The following is a 10136-nucleotide window of genomic DNA, read 5'->3' on the forward strand; positions in this document are numbered from 1 at the left end:
AGCAGACACTTGTACCTACTGAAGCATCTTATCACCCCTTGCCCACATAGTGGTACCAGCCAGTGAACAGACGATTTCTTTAAGTGACGTCACTGTCCCAGGCCCAGGGTGGCTCCTGGGATGAGAGGAGTGGAGTGGTACGTGATTTGCAAAGACTTCCCTTGAGAAACCCTAGTGCTTGCTAAAAGGACACGGGGGCCATTGTTTCTGATTGCCAAGGAGCTGGAATTTGTCTTGCGTTCCAGCCCTTCCCCGCTAAAGTATCACTACTCTTCAGAAGCCACTTTTTGTTTTGTTCTGTTTTGTTTCATCTTCTTATTTAGTTTGTATTCATAATAATAAACTTAAGTCTACAACCCAGCTAGAGGGGAATGAACAATATGGAACCCCAAAAACTTCTGTGAGAGCAGAGATTACAGGGTACTGTGAGCAGATGGTATGGGGGCGCTTTCCTGAGCTACTTGTGATCTCCTATGTCCCCACGAGTCAAAAGAATTAGAGCTGTCTGCAGTTGGAAATGGTGAACTTCTTGCTGCTCTTGCCATTCCTGGACCCAAACGCTCGGTGGCTTCCACAATGCTCACGCCGCCTCTCACCTTCCGGGAGACCACACGCTTCCCATCCAGCCACTCAGTCTTGGCAGTGCCAATAAAAACCCCGGAACCATTTGTGTTTGGTTCAGCATTTGCCACGGACAACAAGCCAGGACCTGTACGCTTCAGGATGAAGTCCCCGTCCTCAAATTTCTCTCTGTAGATGGACCTGCCCCCGCACCAGCGTGGTGTGTGACGTCACGAGGCCTGAAATAATCCCACGAAAAGAGGAACTCTTCTATCCTAACCCTTCTCCCCGGTGCTCAGAGAATGAATATTTTCTTCTGTCCTTGGAACTTTTCCCGCAAATAGCTGGAAGGAGTCACAGCCTAAGGGCTCACCCTGGGCTGAAACATCGAGATACAGGATGGGATTGACCTTGGCTGCAGCGAGCAGGAGCAGGGGACAGCGACATCTGCCAAGCTAAAGCCTAGAAATCACTTTTGTTTTTATTTTATGTATATGGGTGTTTTGCTTGTATAGACATATATTTATATACACATATATATATGCACACATATACATATATGTATGTATGTATGTATGTATGTATGTATACCACATGAGTTCAGTGTCCATGAAGGCCAGAAGAGGGCAACAGATCCCTTCAAACAGAAAGTTACAGAAGGTGGTGAGCTACAGTGTGTGTTGAGACTCGAACCCAGATCCCCTGGAAAAATAGCCGGTATAGCCAGTATCATCCTTAACCTCCAAATTACCTCTCCAGCCCATTAAAAAACTCTCTCTCTCTCTCTCTCTCTCTCTCTCTCTCTCTCTCTCTCTCTCTCTCTGTGTGTGTGTGTGTGTGTGTGTGTGTGTGTTAAAACAAAACAAAACAAAAAACCGTGCACTGGCCTTTAAAAGGTTCAAACTGAGCCACATACACCTTACTAGAAAAGGCTCTGATTAAAGAAACAGCCCTAGGTTCCAGGATCAAATCCCATTGCTTCAGCTTTCTCTCCTGCAGAGCTTACAGGCGAATTCTCTGAACTCTCGAAGCCTAGGGAATCACGGAGTTTGTTAGGAGCAGAACAGAACCTCTAGCACAGTGTAGCTATTTAAATGTGCATAAGTCACAAGAGCATCTCCTTAGAGGACCGAGTGCTTTCAGAGGTGTGGGTGGAGCCTGGGAGCCTGCATTTCTGACACTTCACGTGGCCATTGACTTCCCGTGTCACTTGGAGAAGCTGGTATCAGAGATCTGTCTTAGGCAGGGTCTTCACAGAGGCTGCTCTCCTCCCTGATGCAGGAGGCGCCTTGTGGCTTAGAACGAATAATACCAGGTGTGTGTGTGTGTGTGTGTGTGTGTGTGTGTGTGTGTGTGTGTGTGATCAGGGTGCACAGGAGCTGGCTGGAGTTTAGGAGGCTTGACCCTTGGGTTTATCCTATAGTCAGTGATACTGCATTCTTCTCCTCCAGAGGTCCTTGCTCCTGGACCAGATTCTTTCTACCTTCAGCCTTGACCAGAGGTCTTCATGCCACCCATAGATGTTACAGGTTCTTTGAACCTGCTTCTACTTAGGACGAGACTCAACCCTTGCCACACACCTTTAATCCCTCTGACTGGAATACAGACACTCCCTTGGTACTCACCTTGGATGCCAGACAATGAGGCTAAAGTTAGTTTGCAGGACGAGGCCCCTGTGATTGAAAGGGATGTCTAATTGAGAGGCAGACAAAGCGATGGGTCAGAGAAAGATTTGACAGAATAGGGTATGCCCAGCTCTTAGGAGAAGAGAGAGAAAAGGGAAGCTACTTAAAGGAAAGACAGACAGTACGGGAGGAAGAGAGGACAGTAGAGTTCATGGAGACAGTACAGTAGAGTTAAGAGGGAGAAGGAGGCAGTGTTACCAGGACAGTTTTACAGAGACAGAGTGAAGAGAGAACAAGCTAGACGCAGGTGAAGACAGAATGAGCAAGAGAATGAGAAGGGTCTGGAGGGATGGCTCAATGGTTAGAGCACTGGCTGCTCTTCCACAGGTCCTGAGTTCAATTCCCAGCAACCACGTGGTGGCTCACAACCATCTGTAATGAGATCTGATGCCCTCTTCTGGTGTGTCTGAAGACAGAGACAGTGTACTCATATAAATAAAATAAATCTTGAGGGGGGTGAGGGAGGGAGGGAGGGAGGGAGGGAGGGGGAGAGAGAGAGAGAGAGAGAGAGAGAGAGAGAGAGAGAGAGAGAATGAGAAGGAGCCAGAAGTTTAGAACAGATTGCTAGAATTAGTTTGAAGCCAAGCAGAGCAATTCAGAGACTGAGAGAAAAGGCAGATTAAAAAGTCAGCTGGGAGAAGAGCTTGAGACACAACAGCTGAGTTGAACCAGCCAGCTAGAATTCAGAAAACAAAAAGTGTGAGCTTATTCAGCTGCAAGTCTCAGAGGCTGAAAACCTTCTAGGCCTAGATTAGATTGTATGGAGGCTAGAAGCTTCCAGGATTAGGCCTAGGTTAGCAGACTGAGGCAGAAAGCATAGGGGACAGCAATGACATCGGGTGACTAATAGATACTTTTGTATGTCAGTAGCTTGTAGATATTCCATCTGCCCCCAAGCATAATGGCTCCCTTTCTGCTGTGGTGCCTTAGACTAGGTTTCCCATACCCGGAGACCTGTGGAACATTCTGCGTGTGCTCCCCAGGCAGCTTGAAGAGCAGCCATCTGGGGAACCTGGAATGTCAGAGAACCAATGCTGCAGAGGTCGTCCCTTGCATGGAATTCAGCAGGGTACAGATTCCTGGGTCCTGCTGAAATCGTTTCGCACGGTGGATTTTGAGGCCTGCTCCTCTGTGGGGGAGCCAGGGGATCTTTGTGAGCATGCGTGGCTCTGAAAGGGATGTGCAGCTCTCCCACGAACAAGCCATCCTGTAGCATGAGGCTCCTACCCCGGCAGAACTCTTCTAAACCCATTTCAGTAGTGATGGAGGGGCTCCCTTCTTTGGAACATCACACCCATTTCAAAGCCCTCCTTTTCCTAGACCTTAAAGACCTTAAAGACGGTCCCATCTTAAGCATGCTTGAAAACACAAAGGCATTTTGCACAAACGGCACCAGGGGTAAAGCGCCAAGAGTTCATGAGTTTGAGGGTGGGACCCAGCTCTTCCGGCAAGGTGCTGGTCAGTGGCTCCTTGTTCCCAGAGGGCGTGGCCAAACTCTTGCCGAGTACAGTTTCAGAAAAGACACGCTCCAAGTGGGTCTAGTCCTCCCATCTTTTGGCTGCACAACCCCCTGGGCCTCTAACTGGCATCCATATCTTCTTTCTACTCTTGGAAAAATCAGTACCCTTTTTTTTTCTTTGTTCCTAATGAGTGAATTTGGGGGATAGCACCGGAATCGGAAAAGTTCCGGTGAATTTCTTCCAGACTCCGAGGCTGGGAATCCTCGTGGGTGGCCGGGGGGGCCTGCTCTGAGTATTTCTCAATGCAGAAAAGGGCGTATTTGAGCAGCTGGCCCAGAAATCGACTAAATCTGTCTATGGTGTAATTGGTGCAGAAAGAGCTGGAAGACAAATTGAGAATGGTGGGCGTAAACAGAAGGGACAGGTGGCAGAAGGGGAGCCGGATGGATGAGCCCAGACACAAAACACACACAAACAAAGGCTGCTAGGGACACCAGGAGGGCGCTTTCACATGCGGGGACCAGAACCGGACTCCTTGGCTGGGAGGCTTGCAGGTCCTCAGTTTGCTCCTGGGACCCTGAGAAGTCAGGCTCCACAAAGGGGGATCGCGCTGGCAGGTGGTCAAAATGGCCTCCTTAGTGAATTCAGAATACAAATTCTTGGTCTAATTTTTCAATTCCTTAAAGAATTGAGGCTCCAGGAGGACACAGTGGTCTGCTAAGAGTCTAGGGTGTGTTGTGCGTGTGTGTGCGTGTGTGTGTGTGCGTGTGTGTGTGTGTGTGATATTTTGGTTACAATATACAATTTTCCCCTTTACATAGCTGCATTCCAAGGCAGCCTGTCTCTGCTTTGCAATGTGACAGAGGACAAGGACGCCTTTCTTACGGTAGCATATATTATACCTGTGACCCCACAGTGCCAACTTTGTTGACAAATCTTGGGGTTTGATCGAAGTCTCTCACAGCAAGGAAGAATGGGCAGTCAGAGTGTCTGTTGAAAAGTACCTTAGCTTTCTTGTCAGCAGCAGACGGACAGGCTGTCACCAAGCGAGTGACACTTCAACGTCGGTATAACTTCTATGTTGGCTCAACACACACTTATAATTAAAGAATAATAAGATTCACGTTTCCTTACAAACAGTGAGAGTCTTCTGTGCAGTGAAAACCATCGCCATGCTGAGAGATGCCAGGGAGGCAGGTGCGTTTAACAGTACAACAATAAGTAATTACATTGCCCTTTTCAGAGGCGCCATGCATGGCCCACCCACCACCCAATTAAGCCTCCCAGAGTCGCTTCCTGATGGCCCATCGTTCCTAACACCCCTTCCCCATTTATCATACCAGCTTCGCTTTCTGCCGATGCTTTCTTTCCTAGTCTGCCCCGCTCCCACGCAGTCAAATCTCATGGTTCCCAAAAATGAAAAACAAAACTGCCGGTTCTCATTTCTTTGGGGGAAATTAGTCTTATTTCTTCCCATAAATCATAAGCATATTTCAGCTGTAAACAGCATTAGCAGCCTTGGAAGTAGATTAACTGCGGTGCTCCAAGAGACTGGAGGATACGGAGCAAGGTTTGGTAATTGTGACTTAGGGAGGGGTGGTGGGCAGTTGAGGAGTTGGGGAGAAACGTGAATGACTTCTCTTTGAACGTGGGGATGCCTCCCTGGCTGGACCAGGGTAGCCCTAGGCCCTGCCAATTGCTGTGGCATAAAAATCACGAATAGCATCTTTATGGAAATGTTGCACTTTGGGTGATATGGTAATTCAAACTGAAGTGTAAACAAAGTAGGAACAGAAGCTTGTTTTGTAAAAGAAGCCAGACCAAAAGGCCACCTATGATACAAAATGTCTAGAACAGACAAGTCCATAGGAAAAGGTGTATTAATGGGGACACGAGGCCGGAGATAGGGAATTCCCTTAATGGGTAGGATTTCTTTTCCGGGGGTGTGGGATTTACTTAGGGAAGAGGGCAATGATCGTGGTAGTGTGGCTATGCTAATACCTACATTGTGCACTTTAAGTAGGTAAATTGTGGTTCAACAAAACTGTCAGAAGCAGAAGTTTAAAAATAATTAGGACACTGAAATCCCACAAAAACCAAGCCCCCCCAAAAACCCCAAAAACAAACAAAAAACTGAAAAGATTGTGCTCCATTTGTGCTCCCAGTGACCATAGCTTCCCGTACCCCTACCTAATGGCTGGGTGGAGGGGATGTAATGACACCTGTCGGCCTCCAGGGGGCCCCTGGAACACAACCAGATTTTTATAAATTTGTTTGGGGCAAGAAAAATCAATGTTTTTCTATGGCCATTGTTAGGAACCAAAGGTGTGTGGTTCAACCCAGTGCAGAGGGTTTCCAGTTCGGGAGGGGAAGGGAAGAGCCACAGGGCAAGGAAGAGGGACATAGCGAGCTTTTTTACTCCCACCCCACGCCCGAGGAGCTAAGGTCATAATGTAACACTGCATTAGAGAGTCTGGCCACTGGAAAGCAAAATATGATTCCTTAAGGGACAACTTGACACTCAGACCTCCGCAGCCTCAGTCTTCAGTTTAATGACTTAAAATAGGCTCGTTCCAATCCAGATACCAACCAGCACTGGTATCACCTTTGAAAGACAAGGTGTTGACCAGAATTCAGTTTCCAGCAGTCACATCCGGTGGCTCACAGCTGTCTATGACTCCAGTTCCAGGGGACCTGTGCTCATACGCATGTAACCACACAGAGACATACACGAACACAGATAATTCAAAATAAAACAAATCTTTTAAAAAATACTCAACAGTGAAATATATTTTAAAAATTAAAACAAAACATTTCACTCTGTGCATTTTTATATCTTGAACTTTCAAACAGACAGAGCCTTGCACTTAGCAATGGGCAGTTGGGTGAGTGCAGAGGGCGATTTGCAGACCTGGGGCATTTTGTCCATGTGACCACCAGAGGGCGCTATACACCTAGAGGAGCAAGGCGAGCTCCCAGGGCAGGGCCGAAGAGACAAACTCAGATTTCTGTTCTGCTTGCAACAAACGCAGAGATTGCGCAATTCAACCCGGAGCTGCTGCCAGCACAGAATCCCAACATACACATGCAAGGTGCAGGGAAAAGACCGCATTTCCCTTGCTTAGCAGTCCCCTCAGTATCAAGAAAGGAAACCCAGCCACCTGACGGACTGAGGTTTTGTTCACAGAGAAGGTAGTCAAGAAAAGAAATGAATCCGGGAAACCCCACTGTGAGCTAGACCTCTATCTCCAGCCTGGCGAGTCTCAGAAGCCAGAGTTAGCCATAAATCTCTGTAACCCCCCAGGTAGAGTCAGTCCACAATGGGGCTGGCTGCCCAACTGGACAGAGCTCAAGGCTAATCCCTCAAGGATTAGCCTTGCATGGAACAGTATTTCTGTCAAATCAACGCTCTTCCCACCCCCGAAACAGAATCCATAAACACCAGGGTAGGTAGGGAAATAAGAGTGCCAAACGAGATTAGTGTTCTCCTGACCACTGGGCTGCACTGCCTGCAGGCGTGAGCTTACTCTGATACCCTAGGAGTCTCAGGCCCGACTGTTGGATTTAGAAGCAATATGAGTAATAAAGTGGAGCCAGCTGCATCTTCCGTGGAGCCATTTTTCTGATTCTTTTCCAGCCAAATGTCTGTTCTTTCCTCAGTTCTTGGGTTTGCGTGTCTCTCTGATGTGATCAGAAAGTCTTCCCCAAAGAAGATGCCAGGCAGGAATCGATGGGAATGGAGTGGAAATGGGGGTGGAAGTGGGGGTGGGGATGGGGGAGGGTGTTCTTCGGAGCCCCCTGAAGAAATTCTTGCCCTGGGTCCAACAGGGAAGGATAAATCCACCCTCAGGCACATCGTCCTCGGTGTGCGGCCATCTTGGCATCTAGAAGGCTGTTTAAAGACAAGTGGAGAAAATGAGTGATTTGGTGTGTGTAGGATTGAGTTGTTCAGGGGTTGGAGATTTAGCTCAGCGGTAGAGCGCTTTCCTAGCAAGTGCAAGACCCTGGGTTTGGTCCCCAGCTCCGAAAAAAAGGATTGAGTTGCTCAGCCGGTGAGCATCATAGAAAGGGATAGGAGAGGAATCCTGTGAATTAATGAGCAGGAAACTCAGGAAGGGTTTTTTTGTTTTTTTGGTTTTTTTTGGCTTTGTTTTGTAATTTCCTGTGGTGATCACCCTCTGTAGCGATATGTGTATCTTCTTGCTTTTGATTATGGCTGGCCATGGTTGGAAGGGACTGTGATTTGCGTGGGTGACGCAAGGTGTCACCTCTCAGGAAGCAAGGTGACTTTGGTACTTGAAACATTTCCCAGCCCCAATTAATTTTGTGTAATTATTGAATAAAAGTAAGTTTGTTGGGATCAGTCTTTTCCAAGAAGACTGAGCCTCCTGCTCCTTCAGAAAATTAAGGCTTAGCATCTTGGTGAGTTTCTTTTCTTTATGGCAACACCTACGACCAACATCTTCCATTACCCATATACTGCAGAGTTTAATCTCAGAGCCAAGGGAGGGGAGAAAATAAGACCTTTAAAGATGATCAACAGATGGGCTGGAGAGATGGCTTAGCGGTTAAGAGCACCGACTGCTCTTCCAGAGGTCCTGAGTTCAATTCCCAGCAACCACATGGTGGCTCACAACCATCTGTAAAGAGATCCGATGCCCTCTTCTGGTCTGTCTGAAGACAGCTACAGTGTACTTATATATAATAAAGGAATAAATCTTTAAAAAAAAAAAGATGATCAACAGAGGTATCGCACTTAATCATTACCGCTTCTTCAGGAGGACCTGAAGTGGAAATTTCTGGTTTCTTTGGAAACTCAGTTATGTCATAGGATGTTTTGCTGGATCAGACAGATGAAAGGATGGGTGATGTGTAGAAAGAATTTAAATATGACCTTACAGGCAGTGGATGAAGGCTAGAGCATTGGTTTGCCTTGCTCTGCCTTGCTAAGCTTTGCTGACGAGGTTCTTGTACTGGTTCACCTTACATCTCATTGCTGATCTTTGCTTGTGGTCACTTCATAGAGAGTAACTCGCCAAAGAACTTCTTGTGATATTCTGGTGGCTTCTGCTGACGCAGGCTGATTGGCAGAGCCTCATGCATGGTTTCGTCTGGATTAAATTGCCCTTGTAACTGCTGGTTCTTGACAGTGTTTTGCCAGAGGACTGGATTGCTGACAGCAAACACTGGAATTGCCCCAAAGAATTATTTCTAAACAGGTCCATATCTCCCTTTTCCCTAATCTTTCTTTTCCATTACCTCTGGTGGGTAGTGGGTTAGAAGGGAAGTTGAAGTGCTGAAGAACCCTTATTTAAAAAAAAAAGATTTATTTTTTTATCTGAGTACACTGTCCCTGTCATCAGACATCAGAAGAGGGCATCAGATCTCATTACAGATGGTTGTGAGCCACCATGTGGTTGCTGGGATTTGAATTCAGGACCTCTGGAAGAGCAGTCAGTGCTCTTAACTGCTGAGCCACCTCTCCAGCCCTTAAGAACCCTTATTAAAGTAGGTTTTGAAAAAAATCAAAGCCTACAGGGACCAGCTCTGGGGACACCTTGCTACTGAATGGCCTGTGACCAGGTCTAGTTATCTGTCCTCAATAAGCCAATTAAAGATGTCATATTAAAAGTGGAAATCAGGAGTAGAAGGAGCCTTATTCAACATGACCACCCTGGGAAGAGGGATAAAGAGATTCCCCCAAAGCTGTCTTCATCTCTGGGGTCCTGGAGTGAGATCGCAGAGTTCAGGTAGAGAGCCAGGGACAGGCATGTCTAAGGAGACCCAGTCCTTCTGGTCCTACCTACTACTGGTCCACTCGTGTCTGGGCTTCTGTGCCATGCTCTAAGATGGTCTGACAGATTGTTTAAAATGTGTGAAATCTGTTGACCTTTGTACAGTCAAACCCACTGGACTGCGTGACCAGTGGCATACCATTTTGTTGTAGTAATTATTTAAATCCCGGCCCGAGGTTTCTACCCCGCCTTCTGTATTTAGGATCCTGGCTGAAAAACACACAACTTTTATATCTACAATAGGCCTTAAACAGCACAAATGCTGGGCTGATAACTACCCTCCATGCTGTTAGAATCGACTTTTCTATTGGTAACCCCACATTATTACTTACTAGGTTCCGTCTGGGATGCTCTCAACTCCAATTGGCCAGCCCACAGGGCCACATTTTCTTTACTCCTGATCCATGGTGGCTGCTCCCTCTCTGTCCTGTGCTCTTGTCCCCCTCCTGGTTCTCCTCCTCTCTATGCTGGCCCGTTATTTATGTACGGATGCCCCTGGGCCTGACTGACTGTAAGTTCATAATGACCAATTCTAGCTTGGGTACAGAGAGGTAGGTTCAACGGACAGAGCAATGGCCTCTCTGCTACCACTGGGGCCTCTGTAACCAGTGACAACGACAAACCGGCAGCTCCAA

General features: G+C 47.2%; 1 pseudogene; it reads right to left on the reverse strand.

The window, feature by feature from the left end:
- Window positions 1–495: 495 nt before the first annotated feature.
- On the reverse strand, window positions 496–5111 carry Ppia-ps3 (peptidylprolyl isomerase A, pseudogene 3; annotated as a pseudogene).
- Window positions 5112–10136: the final 5025 nt, after the last annotated feature.

Source organism: Rattus norvegicus, chromosome 12 (assembly GCF_021556685.1).
Source record: "Rattus norvegicus strain SHRSP/BbbUtx chromosome 12, alternate assembly SHRSP_T2T, whole genome shotgun sequence".
NCBI classification, from domain to species: Eukaryota; Metazoa; Chordata; class Mammalia; order Rodentia; family Muridae; genus Rattus; species Rattus norvegicus.